Below are 16,994 nucleotides of genomic sequence, written 5' to 3' on the forward strand. Positions count from 1 at the left end.
TGGGTAGATAGATCTCCTTAGAAAAATAAGTAATCTGTGCTAAGTAGAAGGGAGGCTTTTCTTCAATTTAGAGTTCTTCAGTATTTTTTATATTTCCTCTATCACCCCTTCTTGATTAAGAAGGAAGGAATAAAGGAAGGCAGGCAGGCAGGAAGAATTTTAAAGTGACAAAGGAAAAAAGCAACAATGTTAAAGATCCTGAAATTATACATGAGTTTCTCAGTATAAGTTCCTATTATTTTCCTATAATTTCCAATAGTTTCCTACCACTGCTGTAACAAATTACCACAAAAGTAATGGCTTAAAATAAAAGAGTTGCATTATCTTACTGTTCAGGACTTCAGAAATTCAAAATGAGTATCAGTAGACTAAAAATAACAGAACCACTACATCGCTCTAAAGGCTTGAAGGGAAGATCTGTTCCCTTGCCATTTCTACCTCCTGGAGGCCACATAAATTCCTTCATTTGTGGTCACTCCCTCCTTCAAGGCAATAAAGATCAGTCAAGTCACTCTCACATGGCATCATTCTGACACTGGATATCCTGTGGTCACATGATGAAGCTCTGTAATCCAGGACAATTCCTCTTATCAAGATTCTTAATTAATTATGCAATATCTTTTTGCCATGTAAACTAATATATTTTCAGGTTCCATGATTCAGGATACAGACATCTTGAATAGGGGCATTATTCTGCCTCTACCTTCTTTTAAAAGAATATCAGGAAAAGAATATTCAAAGTATTTCTCTTCAAATGTAGCTGAAAAAAACATTCAGATACATAATAACAAAGGCACAAACTAAGAAAGAAAGACTTGATAACCTGAGCTTTATTAAAATTAGAAATTTCTGCTCTGTGAAGCACAAGCCACAGATGGGGAAAGTATTTGCAAAAAAACGTATTTGCAAAAAATGTATCTGATAAAGGACTGTTAGCCATTATACACAAAGAACTCAAAATTCAGCAGTAAAAAAAAATAACCCAATTAAAAAATGGACCAAATACTTTAAGAGATACCTAGCCAAGGAAGATATACAAATGGCAGATAAGCATGTGAAAAGAGGTTTCATGTCATGTCATCAGGGAAACATAAATTAAGTAGTGGGAAAGCTATACATACCTCTACTACTGGCCCAAACCCAGAACACTGACAACAAATGCTGGGGAGCATGTGAAGAAACAGGAGCTCCCATTTATTGCTGATGAGAATGAAAAATGGCCCAGCCACTCTGGAAGATACGCTGGCAATTTTCTACAAAGTTACCCATACTCTTACCATATAATTCAGCAATCTTGTTCCTTGGTTTTTATCCAGATTAGGTGAAAATGTGTGCAAACTAAAAACCTGCATACAATGCATGCAGCAGCTTTATTCATAATTCTCAAAGTTTGGAAGCAAGCAAGATGTCTTTTATTAGGTAGATGGATAAATAAACTGCAGTACATCCAGACAAGGGAAAAATACTCAACACTAAACAGAAATAAGCTATCAAACCAAGAAAAGACATGGAAGAACTTCAAATGAATATTACTAAGAGAAGTCAATCTGTTAAGGCTACATTTTGTATGGCTCCCAAAATATGACTTTCAAGAAAAGGCAAAACTATGGAGACAGCAAAAAAAGAAAAAATCAGTGGTTGCCAGGAGTTAGGAAGGAGAGAAGAACAGATAGTTGTGGAAGAGAGAATTTTTTAGTAAAACAGTAAAACAACATTGTATGTTACTATAATGATAGATACATGTCATTACACATTTGCCCCAAACCACAGGATTTACAACACAAAGAATGAACCCTAGGGTTAACCATGGACTCTGGGTGATTATGATGTGTCAATGTTGGTTTATCCTTGCTTAAAATAAATTCTGATGAGTTAAGTAGATATGGGAAGGCTATGCATGTGTGTGGGCGAGGGTATACAAGAATCTCTGTTATCTCCCACTTAATTTCACTGTGAACCTAAAACTGCTCTAAAAAATAAAGTATATTAAAAAATACTTTTAAAAAATCCAAGTAAATTCAATTTGATTTATTAGGGTTGTATTCAGTCCAACTCCACAAATATTCTGAGTATTGCATTGTGCCAGATATGATTATAGGTATTAATAATTTCAAGTATTAATGTTAGGAATGAAACAATTCTTTCAGGCACACTGTTTGCAAAGAGTATTTTTAGCTTTCTGTTTATTCCAAGATAGTTTCCAATTCCTACTCATGATATTTAGCCAGTTATACTGAAATTGTATGTCATTTCCTGTCTTCTGACCATGTTATTGCTACTTCTAAACAGTTAGTTTTATTATTCTTTTCTTCAAAATCCATATTAAATGTTCTTTCCTGTGTAATGTCTTACCTAGTCATTCTAGCTAAACTAAGTTGTTTCTCCTGTGATTTCACAGATCATTTGTCATTTTATATCTGCTATTATATCACATTTATTTAGTGATTATATAACTATGTATTCCACTGATTGAGGACTCCTGGAAGCAGAAAACATACCATACTTATCTTTCTAATGACTCTAACTTACATAGAGGCTAGCAATGAATGAAATATGCTCAATAAGCACTTGCTGTTTATTAAGTGAATAATTTAAGAGATGATTAAGTCACTGAATTAATAATTAAGAAAAAAGACATATTTGCAGCCTGATTTTTTTTAATACTGTTTTAAAATATGACCTTCACCCTTCTGCCCCCTTTTTCCATTTCTCTGGCTTTTAATATTAAGGCCAGTCGCAGCCAGAATTTTACATTGGTACTTTAGTCTCTCCAGGTGATCATAAATGTAGTAGCTTTATGGAAAAGCAGTTGGTTCTGTATTTCTGGGAGTCACTCTGAGAGTTTTCACCTAGGGGTTTATTATGCTAAAAGTCTTGAAGAGTCATTTTCATGTCAACTATTATACTCTACAGTTTTTTTGCAGTAAGTGACTCTGGGCTGATTCCCTTTGTTCTCTAAGTATCATCAGTTTTAAAGGAATCCATTATAACTAGATGGCATTCATGTTATTTAAATATCTGCTGACAGTCAAAGAACTATTTCTGTTCCATCATGCCATTTTTGTTCATTCAATGCTTGCTGAAATTTCTCTGAGATTTCTTCAGAAAAGTAAATTAAAATTTTCATCTTAGTCTTTGCTACAAGTTAAAAAATAAAACTAAGAAATGCAAGAGATATGAATTAAACATAACAGTCAAGTTGTAATTTCAGAGTAAGATTACAATAATAAAACATGTAACTTTGAGCTTAATATATGTTCATATTTGGATATAAGTAAATAATGAGATTTTTTTGCTGCCAATAAAGCCCCTCCCTTTTACTCTATTCTGGCATTCCCTGTTATCTCCTTATTTTGCTGGTCCCTGATATTAAGAATCATATAGCTGTCAAAAGGAAAATGAGTTTCTTGTTTCTTTTCATGACTTCACTGTAAAGTCTTACTTTTAAAAAGCCAGAAACAGAAGTGTGAAAGAAAGACTTGTTTAGATGGTTATGTGTTGGATTTAAATAGACAGTGATCTCATTAAGACAGCAAATAAAGGAAGAGCTGCTCTTGAGGAAGAGTTCCTTTCTCTCTAGGGTGTATGTGTATATATACACCCATATATACTCAAGAAATAGAGATCTTTTTGTTAACATTTCCTCCCTAGAGGGAGGGATTTTATTTTATTTATTTATTTATTTATTGAGGGGGATAGAGAGAGAGGGAGAGAAGCAGAAGAAAAAGAAAAGAGAGAATCTTAAATGTTAAGCAGGTCCCACACCCAGCTGAGCCCAACGCAGGCCTAGCAGGGCTTAATATGAGGATTCTGAAATCACGACCTGAGCTGAAATCAAGAGTTGGACATTTAACCAACTGGAACACCCTGGCAACCCTGGAATTGTTATTTCAATTCAGCCAAGTTTTTTACACATAGTAAGAATACATAAAATTATATAGGTACCAGGACACCTTTGTATACTACTAAGAAGAGCCCTTACCAAACAATTCCTTATAATATTAACAATTCAGCACTCTTTGACTTTAATTTCCAAAACTGGCAGGACAAACCAACCTACAACTCAAGAAGCTTCTTCTTAATGTACTTAAATCCAGAATATTCTTTTTGCTTTGGCTGGAAAACGGGACAATATGACTGCCTCACAGGGTCACCTCCCTGTATAACTTCAGGGAGCACATTTTCTTTAAGGCCAAGTTAGCATAAACACAGGCAGCACCCTTTTCAGTTAGGCAATATTGCTGACACACTGCCCATTTGAAAATTAAGAAAATTCCTCAGGAGAATCCTCATTCAAGTGACAAGGTTGGATACATGCAAACTTTTAAGTGACTCAAAAGAATTCTGCAATCATCAGAATTTGTCTATATATTTTTTTCTGTATTCCAGAATCATAACAAGGAATGATTCTTTAACCTTGATTTCTTTAATGTTCTAACTTAAAAAATGAGAAAACATTAGGTCCATGAATTATTACCATATGGCATTGGTTTTGTTTATATCTAACACATTTCTCAGTAGAAATGAAAGGATAGGGGCGCCTGGGTGGCTCAGTGGGTTAAGCCGCTGCCTTCGGCTCAGGTCATGATCCCAGAGTCCTGGGATCGAGTCCCGCATCGGGCTCTCTGCTCAGCAGGGAGCCTGCTTCCCTCCCTCTCTCTGCCTGCCTCTCTGTCTACTTGTAATCTCTGTCTGTCAAATAAACAACAACAACAAAAAAAAACAAAAAACAACAACAACAACAACAAAAAAGAAATGAAAGGATATTGTGATAAATATCCAGCTGGTGGGATTCTTATATGATGCTCCTTTATATGACTTAAATTTGGAGGAAATCCGCAAATGTTTTCAGCTTGCACATAATTCTATCCGTTTTATTCCTTTCCCGAGTGTTCTTAGTTATTTTTACATGCTTATATTTTCAGAAAATCTTCATTCTAAAATTTTCAAAAGTAGGACTGGTCAGGATCACATTTAATTCATCAAATGATTTATAAACAACATATTATGAAGTCATCCTTTCTCCTGATATCATATGGCTTTCTATTAACTCAAATGTTTCTTTCCATATGCCATAGGTTTTAAGGCTAATGTGCTAATTTTATATGTTTTATTTTTCACAAGTTTTCTACAAACCACTTATTAGGCACATCTCTTGATAAATTAATCTATCTTATTGCTATTGAAAGCAGGATCTCTGTATTAATTACTGTAATTTGTATATAGGCATGTTCTTAATTTTTATGATTACCTTACAAAAATGACTTTTTTAATAAAAATAGACGCAAGTATTTTGCATTTGTTTCTCTTAAGTTTTCTAAGTATATACTTGTAATCAAGAAACTATTAACCCTTTAGCTTTAAATTTGTTTTTCCAAAACTTTAAAACTATTTTTCTAATATAGATCATTACATAAGATTTCTTGAATTAAAATATGCTTTTCCAAACTATCAATTTCATTTTATTTGATATTTTTATTACAGAGTAATTTTCCCCATTTAAAGTGTATATTTATTCTATTATTCTAAAAATTCGTATTCTTCTGCATCATCAAGTGCACACTGGGAAGTTTCCACTGCTTTTATTTTCAGTATTTCTAGCTTGATCTGTATAAAACAATACCTAAGCCCTTCTAAAAATTTGAGGGGAAAATTGTACAATTCTACATTTGCTGCCCCACTATGTTCACCACCAAACAGAGTAAATTTATCTGATAATGGAGATTAAATATGCATGTGCATGCTTCAGACATTCTTACTTCTCTCTTTGTTAAATAGTTAACTATTCTTTTCATAAGTCACAATAATGATGAATTAAGAAAAGTCTCTTATATTGGGGGCAGCAATTTGCCTTGCAGTTACAGCTGGATATAAGTCCTTAGTTTTCCAAATCAAAGGTTTTCAAAATCTAGACATGAGGAAAGTAATTGAAAGCCTGATTTCAGCTACGTACCCAAGTTGTGCTTCCTACTATCAGATATACCAGATATACCATCAAAACCAGAATCTTACTCTTACCTAATGCGGAAATAAATCCACATTTATTTCCCACATGGATTGGAAAGCATATAAGAAGGATTGTAATAGCAACTTCAAAGAGAGCTACAATACAGTATGAGTTGGCTAGGGTCTCTGGAACAAATAAAGAGACAACCTCTGTCTCAACCAGGTGGAAAGGTTTAATTTTATGTAAACGATGGGCCACTATGATTCTGATTTTACCAATCACTGATACAGAATGTAGGCAGCAAACATACATGGCTATTTTTTAATTGTTATTTATTCAAATTCTACTTAGTAAGCATACAGTGCAATATTGGTTTCAAGAACAGAATTCAGTGATTTATCACTTACATACAACACCAAGTGCTCATCATAACAAATGCCCTCCTTAATATCCATCATTCATCTAGCACATCCCCTACCCACCTCAGTCCATCACCGCTCAATTTGTTCTCTATCCTTAAGAGTCTCTTCTGGTTTGTTTCATTCACTTTTTCCCCCCTCCCATATGTTCATCTTTTTGTTTCTTAAATTCCACATATAAGTGAAATCATATGGTATTTGCCTTTCTCTGACTGACTTGTTTTGCTTAGCATAATATACTCTAGCTCCAACCACACTGTTGCAAATGATAAGATTTCACTCTTTTCAATGACTGAGTAATATTCCACTGTGTATATATACCACATCTTCTTTATTCATTCATCAGTCAATGGATATTTGGGATCTTTCCACAACTTGGATATTAATAGTACTGCTATAAGCATCAGGGTGCATGTACCCCTTTGAATCTGTATTTTTTTATCCTTTGGGTAAATACCTAGGACTGCAATTGCTGGGTTGCAGGGTGGTTCTAATTTTAAGATTTTGAGGAACCTCCTTCTGTTTTCCACCATGGCTATACCAGTTTGCATTCCCACCAACAGTGTGAGAGGGTTCCCATTTCTTTGCATCCTCTCCAACACCTGCCAATTCATGTGTTGTTAATTTTAGCTATTCTGACAGGTGTGAGATGTTTTGATTAGTATTGATGATGAGTGATGCTGAGCACCTTTACATGTGTCTGTTGGCCACCTGGATGTTTTCTTTGGAAGAATGTCTATTCATGTCTTCCATCCATTTTTAACTGGGTTATTTATTTAGTGTTGAATTTGATAAGTTCTTTATAAATTTGGATACTAACCCTTTATCAGATATGTCATTCACAGATATCTTCTATTCTATAGGCTGCCTTTTAGTTTTGTTGATTGTTTCCTTCTCTGTGCAGAAGTTTTTTTATCTTAATGAAGTCCCAATAGCTCATTTTTGCTTTTGTTTCCCTTGCCTCTGGAGATGTGCCTAGTAAGAAGTTGCTATGGCTGAGGTCAAAGAGGTTGCTTCCTGTGTTCTCTGACAGGATTTTGATGGTTTACTGTCTCACATTTAGGTCTTTCATTCATTTTGAATTTGTTTTTGTGTATGGTGTAAGGAAGTGATCCAGTTTCATTCTTCTGCCAGGTGGCTGTCCAATCTTCTTAACACCATTTGTTGAAAATTCTTTTTTCCATTGGATATTCTTCCCTGCTTTGTCAAAGATTAGTTGACCATATGATTGTGGTCCATTTCTGGGTTTTCTATTCTGTTCCACTGGTCTATGTGTCTGTTTTTGTGCCAGTACCACACCATCTTGATGACTATAGCTTTGTAATACAACTTGAAATCCAGAATCGTAATGCCTCCAGTTTGCTTTACTTTTTCGGGTGGCTTTGGCAATCCGGGGTCTTTTGTGGTCCCATGCAAATTTCAGGACTGTTTGTTCTAGCTCTGTGAAAAATGCTGATGGTATTTTGATAGAGATGGCATTAAATGTACAGGTTGCGGGGCACCTGGGTGGCTCAGTGGGTTAAAGCCTCTGCCTTCGGCTCAGGTCATAATCCCAGGGTCCTGGGATAGAGCCCCACACCGGGCTCTCTGCTCAGCAGGGAGCCTGTTTCCTCCTCTCTCCCCCTGCCTGCCTCTCTGACTAGTTGCAATCTCTATCAAATAAATGAATAAAATCTTAAAAATAAATAAATAAATGTACAGGTTGCTTTGGATAGTACAGACATTTTAACAGTGTTTGTTCTTCCAATCCATTAGCATGGAATGTTTTTCCATTTCTTTGCATCCCTTTCTATTTATTTCATAAATATTCCAGTTTCCAGAGTGTGTAAATATATATAAAAATATATAATAAATATATATTACATATCTATGTAAATATATATATGTACTTTCAGAGTATGTATACATGTATTTCAGAGTATGTATACATATATCGCTATTTCTAAGGAGTTCAGGATGCCTATCAGTCTTTTCAAGAAGATGCTCTACAGTTGATCTGTACCAACCTGAACATAATTCTGGTAGGAAAAATACCTTTGCTAGATTACCAGCAAAAGGAAGTTAATGAGTCCCAATGAAGGCCAGATTCAAAATAAAAAGATTTTCAGGTTAGCAGAAGGTTAGGCTTTGGTGAGTGAAAGAACATTCTGCTACTTATTCTATGCTCACAACAAGGTCTCCAGACTGTGATTTCACAAAACTGCTTTCAAGTTATTACACAGAACCAGATTTTAAATTAGAGTACTGGACATTTGTAGTACTAAACCACTCTTGTATTCATTTTGTCTTATTTTATTCATATTCAAAGCCAGAAGCAGAACTATAAACACACTAACCTCTTGAATTTCAGTGTATTTTCCAGAAGTTTCCAGATTCATTACCTAATATAGTCTTATGACCCTGTATTTTTAAATCTTATTAGCACTGACCATAGCTTAGGTATTAACAAGATTGTGGATTCCATTACAAATAACTTTCTAACATTTAGAGATTATAGCTAATATGCAACATATAAACATAAAGGTTGCCAATGTTAAAATGAAAATTAAAAAAAAAAAACTTCTAATTTTCTCATTTGATCAATTATACTATGATACTGAGTTAAGAATCTTCTTATTGGGGCGCCTGGGTGGCTCAGTGGGTTAAGCCACAGCCTTCGGCTCAGGTCATGATCTCAGGGTCTTGGGATTGAGCCCTGCATAGGGCTCTTTGCTCAGCAGGAAGCCTGCTTCTCTCTCTCTCTCTGCCTACTTGTGATCTTTCTCTGTCAAATAAATAAATAAATCTTAAAAAAAAAAGAATCTTCATTATTTCATTTTTCTACATTTATATTTGATATCACTTCATTCCATTAATATTATACTTTTCTGTTTCATTAAGGTAGAGATTATGCCTACAGACTAAAGATTTTATGAGCTAATTTTTTTCCTATTAATTTTTATCTAGAAAAAAAGTGAAACACTTAGGTGATATAGCATAAGAATTAATTATTAAACTTTTAAAATTCAGTTTCATTTTATTAAGAGCACTGTGGTTTAAAAGATATGAAAAAAATCTCCAATTGACAATGAAGTGCTCTTATCATTTATCCCACTTTTAAGAGTTTTCATGCTGACTAGCATAGAAAAGAAATCTATATATTTAGTATAAAAGGTGTGTCACTTGCTCTTGCTGTTTGTGCTGGAAAATGCTAAACTACATCATGGCTACATTATGTATTTCATATGTTAGAATATAGTTGTTCTGGAAGACAGAACAGAATGAAAATTAAACATCTGCAGTCCAGGAATCAAGACAAGAAAACACTTATATTAAACTAGTGTCCAACTATACTACTACTAAAATAGCTAATGTGGAACAAAAATAAAGATAAAAATGAAGGGAAATATTTTTAAATAAATATTGTTCAACTATGTTAATAATAGTACTTTCTGCTAAAGTACATATACTTTTAGAAGGATAATTTAAGTGCCATTTTACAGAAGGAAAGAGAATTTGTATTTCTCCCTTGCTTGATTCAAATAAACACTACCAAATGCACACAAACAAAAAATCCAGTAGGAGTCACCACTTATAACTGCTTTCCTGTGTTATCTACATGAGGCAATTTGTACCATTTAGCCTGAAATCATGTTTAAACTATGTACTGATTATCACATGGTAAGGTAGGAAATGAAGCACTGTTTCATCACATGAACTATATTTTTTTACAAGTGTTTGTGATTTTTTACATGGGTAGACAATAACTATTTATCAAGGCAATTGGGCTTTTTTAGAGAGATAAACTCAGCCGTAAACATGGAGTAAAGCATGGATGGTTTCCTCTGTTTCAAAGACATACAGAGAATGGTTTAGCTATTGCTCCATCAACCAGTATCTTTCCTGACAGTTAAGTGCAGAAGAATTACCCTTTGGTATTACTTTCTTGATTCACAGCAGGATAGTTAAAGGCTTCTAAAAGATTGGTAACATGGAAAAAGACAGGAGATGTGTTAGTGTGACAGATCAAGGATTTGATGAAAAAGATTCTTATGCCTTTCCATCAGCTGAGATGGAGACATAACTGAATGAAATCATGCCTAAGCAATAGTCAATCAGTTGTCATCCTCAAATGTGATAAATCCATGCAAGTGAGAAATCCAAAATGTTTGTATAAACTCATTTTGCAATTACTATAAAGGCTTAGAAAACTAGATAGATAGATAGATAGATAGATAGATATAGTAGACTTCAATAATAACAATTAATGTTATTGCTCTAATAGCCATAACCATGGTGAGATGTTTCCTCATGTTAAAAGCCAAGAAAACATGCGTGTAACCATTTGAATCAGACTAGATTATTTTCATTGTTTGTAGAGTATTCTCCTTTTTTTTTTTTTTTTAGACTACCCTCCTTAATTCTACAATTGAGATTTCTTCCTTTAGCCATTGTATTGAAGACACATTTTCTACTTGAAGGGATGAGTTAGTTTCTGAGGGCTGAGATAACAAAGTATGACAAAGTAGATGGTTTAAAGCAACAAAAATGTTTTCTTCAGAGTTCTACAGTCTAGAATCTAAAACCAAGGTGTTCTCAGGGCCAAGTATCCTCTAAAACCTTGAAGAAGAAATCTTCCTTTGACTCTCTTAGCTTCTGGTAGCCCCAGGCATTATTGGCTAGAGCAGTTATATTCCACCCCTACCGCTGTCTTCACGTGGCTGTCTTCCTTTTGTCTTTGTCTATGTCCAAATTTATCTTTTCTTATAATTGGATTATATTGGATTAAGAGTCCACCATTCTCCAATATGATATCTTAACTATTTATATTTGCAATGACCGTATGTTATGTTTGAACATAGCCACATTCTGATGAACTGGGGGTTTGGGATTCAATATATCTTCTGAATGAGTACAATTAAGCTAAAACAGATATGTCTTGAAGAAAAGGAAGAGAGAAGATGAGAAGGAAATGCATTTTTGCTAAAGACACTTTCCTAAATTCTAAATGAAAATTTTAACTTGTAGACCTTTTCTTTTTATAAAGGTTTTAAAAAAATTAATTGTAAAAGGGCAAACTATTTCTATATATTTTACAAAAGCTAAAATATTTCTCTGTAAAAAGAATCATCTTCAAGAGCTATGTAGTCATGCCAATATCAGATAATGCACTGTAGTTGGTAAAACCTGAATATTCTTAATTTGTAGGCATCGTACTGAAATCTAAAGAGGCATCTCACATCTAACATTCTGGTTTAAGATTTACATTACTCTGTTTAATATGATAAATTAAGCCTTTGTACATTATAGTAAACAAAATTGACTTGTGCTATCTATGTTTGGAGTGTAGCACAATGGGCTCTGTCCAATATTCTAGGGGAATTCTAGGGGAAGCAGACCTGAGAAATCTACATCAGCTCTGAAAAGCAAGGACCAGATGAGGCAATGGACTGTAATAGCTAGTTTCTTTTAATGTTTGTGCAACTAGATCCTCATCCCACTTTTCAACTAATAATACTAGCCATCTCCTCTAGGAAGTGAAACGGATGACGGAAGAAAGCCTGGACGATGGCAATCCATCCTACTTCCTTGACAGTACAGAGAAGTTCAAGCAGTGAGCAGCTATAACATGGCCAAATCTTAAAGTGCCTGCTTTCTTGATAGTAGAAGCAAAATTGTGAACATCATTTATGTCACAGCTTGAGTGTTAGTTGATGTGAAGTTGCTAATTTGGAAAGATATATATTTTGACTTTCTCTCATTTATAATTCAAAACATTTTTGAAACTCCTCTTTTAATCTTCTTTAGATCCTTTAATATCAGTTTAAATCATAATCATAAAGTTATTATATTTTCTCAAAGTGAAGCCATTTAGACCTCTGGAATTAAGCTAATATCATGAATGAGATAAATGTGATCACTGAATTAAATTACCAAGCTAGCCAAATAGAAATGTGATGATAAAATAAAATATTTTTCTGACCTAAAACATTTTTACTAGCATCTTCTCTAACCTAGACAAAGTTTGAAGCTTGGGATAATACTACAGAGGGCACTGCATACCCCTTACAGTTTCAAGATATCAGAATACATGAATTATAGAAGTAACAGTATTCTTATATCAATATGTTAAAGATTCCATGTATCACATTAGGTCAACTTACTAGCATAAATATAAATGTACACATACAGGCACAGGCAGAATAGGTTTTAGGTGAAGGAAACTGCTTCATCAACCTAAATTACTCTGCTTCTTCTAAATCATATGTATTACCATAGATTAAAAAAAAAACAATTTTCAGTATTAAGAAACTGTATATTCTTAAAACAGTAAAATCTAATTAGATCAGAAGTGCTACAGGATGTGCCGCAAGTTTAGGGCCTATACATTATTAGATGTTTTTCAGATATTGGAAATATAATAATGCATATTTTATTAACTTCCGTCATTTTCCTCATTTTTTCAGTTCAAAGAAATCTTATTTTATTCATGAGTTTAATAAATGGAATATCCATTCTTATTCTAAATATACTTGGAAGCTATGCAGACATGATATTTAATGTTCTTGGATCACCTTCATGTTTTTATGAGAAATACCTTTCAAGTTTCGTCAGTGAATATAAAAATAATATATTTTTATATGCAAATGCCTTGAGAATGTGAACATATTCCTAATACCTAACATATGGAGAACAGTAAAGTCAGTCAGTTTTACTTATTTGGCTATTTGAATATTTCACTTAATTGCTATAATAGTTTATACAATATAAAAATTGAATAATAAATTTATAAAGCTTAATCTTTTTTTTTTTTAAGATTTTATTTATTTATTTGACAGACAAAGATCACAAGCAGGCAGAGAGGCAAGCCGGGGTGGGAGGGAAGCAGAATCTCTACTGAGCAGACAGCCTGATGTGGGGGGTTCGATCCCAAGACCCTGAGATCATGACTTGAGCTGAAGGCAAAGGCTTAACCCACTGAGCCACCCAGGTGCCCCTACAGAGCTTAATTTTAAAGAACATTTCAACTGATTAACTCCCACACTATGTATGGAATTTTACCTATCTACTGATATAAAATATGAATGAATATGTGTGTGTATTTGTGTGTGTGTGTGTATAGATATGGATATATATATCTATATATATATGGATATATATATATAGATATATATATATCCAGGTACATATACATACCTATTTATATATTTATACATGTGTGTACATGAATAAATACTAAGTCTAACCACTTTCTGATTTCATAGTGGTTTCAGAAATTCTCTCCACTCACATATTTTCTTTATTCTTGACTGTTTCATTTGCATCTTAACGCCATCAGTTTTATCTGTCTCCCAAACTTCTTTTGAAATGAATGTCAGAAGGAGTAGATCACTTCAATGAAAGCTGTTCTCACTCTTATTTATGGATGACTTGAACTATAAATATACAGATAGGTAGTATCTGGATATAAATATGGGGAGATAAAGTGTTATTTTCACAAGGTAGTTTTGCAAATTATTCTTCAACGTTCAAATTCTGAGAGAAAATGGTAGAAATGTAGTGAAAAATTTTGCCCTTTTTAAAATCAAGCTTAACCACAAAGTACAGATTCCTTTTAAGGTCGGTCAAAAAAATACTAGTACACAGCTAATTATAAAACCTCTTTTTATAAGAAGTTTATGTAGTACGTTAAAATACTACTTTTCTCTTGTATTCATAATGTTTGTATTTATTCCTGTTTATAAAAAATCAAATCACATTGAGATAAGGAATGGTTTATGACTGACTGCTAAATTCTGCATTTAAGCTTAAATCTTTGTGCATTAAAAATAACAGGAAACAGGGTACCTGGGTGGCTCAGTTGATTAAGCAACTGTGTTCTGCTTAAGTCATGATCCCACAGTCCCGGGATGGAGTCCGGCATCGGGCTCCCAGCTCCACCGGGAGTCTGCTTCTCCCTCTGACCTTCTCCTCTCTCATGCTCTCTCTCTCACTCTCTCTTTCAAATAAATACATAAAATCCTAAAAAAAAAAATAATAATAATAATAATAACAGGAAACTGGGATTAAATGAAGCCCAAATTTGGGATTATATTTGTCATGAACGTTATGAGCAGAGGCTTAACCTCAAGAATGTATACCAAACTGTAATACATCAATAAGAAAGAAAATATTCAACACTTGAATAGAAAAATGGTGAGAGGACATGACCAAATAGTTAAGAAATAATAAAATTGAAATGGGCAATGAACATGAAATATGTTTGTCCTTATGAAGGAAAAAAAATGTGAAAACACAAATTAAAATCACAGTGAAATATGCATGCACATCTAGCTATTTTGTAAAAATTACCAACAGTCCACAAAACAGGTTGAAGAAACACCCAATTGCTTATATACTATTCTGAAATTGTTAAAAACATTTTGGAAAGCAAAGTGAGAAAAATCTGGTATACCTTACTTCTAGTTATGTACTTTAATGGAAAAGAGAGAGAGAAACAAAGACAGAGAGAGAGAATATTTATAGCAACATTCCTTATTAGAGCAAAAAAACCAAAACACAAAAAACAAATAAACAAACCAGAAAACATAAATATCCATCAAATGAAGAACAGATAAATAATTCCAGCTATGTTCATGCATATGGACTGCATTTAAGAAGAATACATCAATTGAAATGAATCTAAGGAAGAATGCTAAATGACAAAAGCAAGTAGGAAAAGCACACATAGAGAGAATGATGTACCTGCAAAAAATATGTTAAATTTTATTCAGTATTCTGACTAGAAATGCACATATCTTTAGTAAAAATCAATGAGTTGCATGTGAATGATAAACACTAAATTCTAAATCCTAGAATTTGTAATGAGCCACAAAAGATCCCAAATAGCCAGAGCAATTTGAGAAAGATCAAAGTTGGAGGTGTCACACTTCCTAATTTCAAACTGTATTACAAAGCTCTAGTAATCAAATAGTATGGTACTGGCATAAAAACAGATACATAGACCAATGGAAAATAATCAAGAGCCCATATATATATATATATATATACCCCTACATATATGGCCAACTAATATTTGACGAGAGAACCAAGAATACTCAAAGGGAAAAAAATACCATATTAAATAGTGCTGGGAAACCTGTGTAACTACATGCAAAAGATTTAAGTTGAATCCTTACTTCAAATTACTCACAAAACTAACTCAAAATGGATTAAGGACATAAGACTTGAAACCCTAAAATTTCTGGAAGAAAACATAGGGAAAAAGCTTCTTGACATTAATCTTGACAATTATTATTTTGTTTAGGATATGATACTAAAAACACAAGCCACAAAAGCAAAAACAGACAACACTGAACTAAAAATATTCTGCTCAGCAAAAGAAAAAAAAAATCAACAAAAAGAAAAGACAACCACTGGAATGGGAAAAAAAAATTGCAAAGCAAATCTTTGGTATGGAATTAAATCCAAAATACATAAAGAACACAAGCAAATAAACGGAAAAGAAATATGATTAAAAATTGAGCAGAGGAACTAAATAGATTCCTGCCCCCCAACTAGACATAAAAATGGTAAATAGGTACAGGAAAAGGTCCTAAACATCACTAATCACCAGGGAAATGCAAATCAAACCCACAGTGAGATATCACCTCACACCTTATGTTAAGCATAGCTGTCATTTAAAAGACAAGCGGTAACAATTGTTGGCAAGGATGTGTAGAAAAGGGTAGCAATTAGCTTTGCCTTTATGGGTATCTGTAAATACAGCTAAATTATAATATCAAATTTATTACTTTTGGTCTTTCACAGGCACCAAAATAAAATTAGCTTTTATTGTTTGCATTTTCCACTTACTACTGGCTTCCCAACAGTAGTTGCTTCCCTTATTTCCAATTGTCATTTGCTTTTGCCCAGGACTAACCTTTCCCAGGGTAAGACCATCAGTCTTAGGTAGAGGACTGACACATCAAGTTAACAGCAGTATAAATGTGGCTAGTGCTTCTCCCTCTGCCCATTTACAGGCAAACAGAGTAGGTGGAGCAGAGTTGGGTAAGTATTAGTATAGGAAGGAGAGTCTCATCCATTAAGTAGAAAAAAGCAGCAATCAACTACCACATTAGGCAGTAAAGAAGCAGCAATTATTAAAACAAGCTTAGGCAGGTAAGAAGTAAACCATCCCATTATTCCACTATATATTCAGTGAGTAATATTTAGAGATACTGTCATAGTATCACATTTAGATATTGATCCTTACACCAGAGCTCAAATGCACCCCAGGTGCTGGCACTACATGAATAGGTGGAGAAGGCAGGAGAGGAGAGGGAAAGGAAGGGAAGGGATAGGGAGGGGAAGGAAGGAATACATTTTCCCCAAAATAGCTCTAGCAGATATTTCAACTGCCCAAACCAATTTTCAACCCACATATTTTTTTTATGAATGATGAAATACATGGAAATTTCATTATAGGATGTTACTTGGTCCATTATTACACTGTATCAGCACTTAAATGGGTATCTTAATTAGTTGATAAATATGAAGTCCAAACTGAAATATTTTCAGCTCTAAACCTCTTATTATGACAGACATGTTTGTTTCACTTCATGAATATGCAAATCTACATCCAGCATAAGAGACTATCCTAGTTAAGA

The sequence above is a fragment of the Mustela erminea genome, chromosome 15, assembly GCF_009829155.1.
Source record: "Mustela erminea isolate mMusErm1 chromosome 15, mMusErm1.Pri, whole genome shotgun sequence".
NCBI classification, from domain to species: Eukaryota; Metazoa; Chordata; class Mammalia; order Carnivora; family Mustelidae; genus Mustela; species Mustela erminea.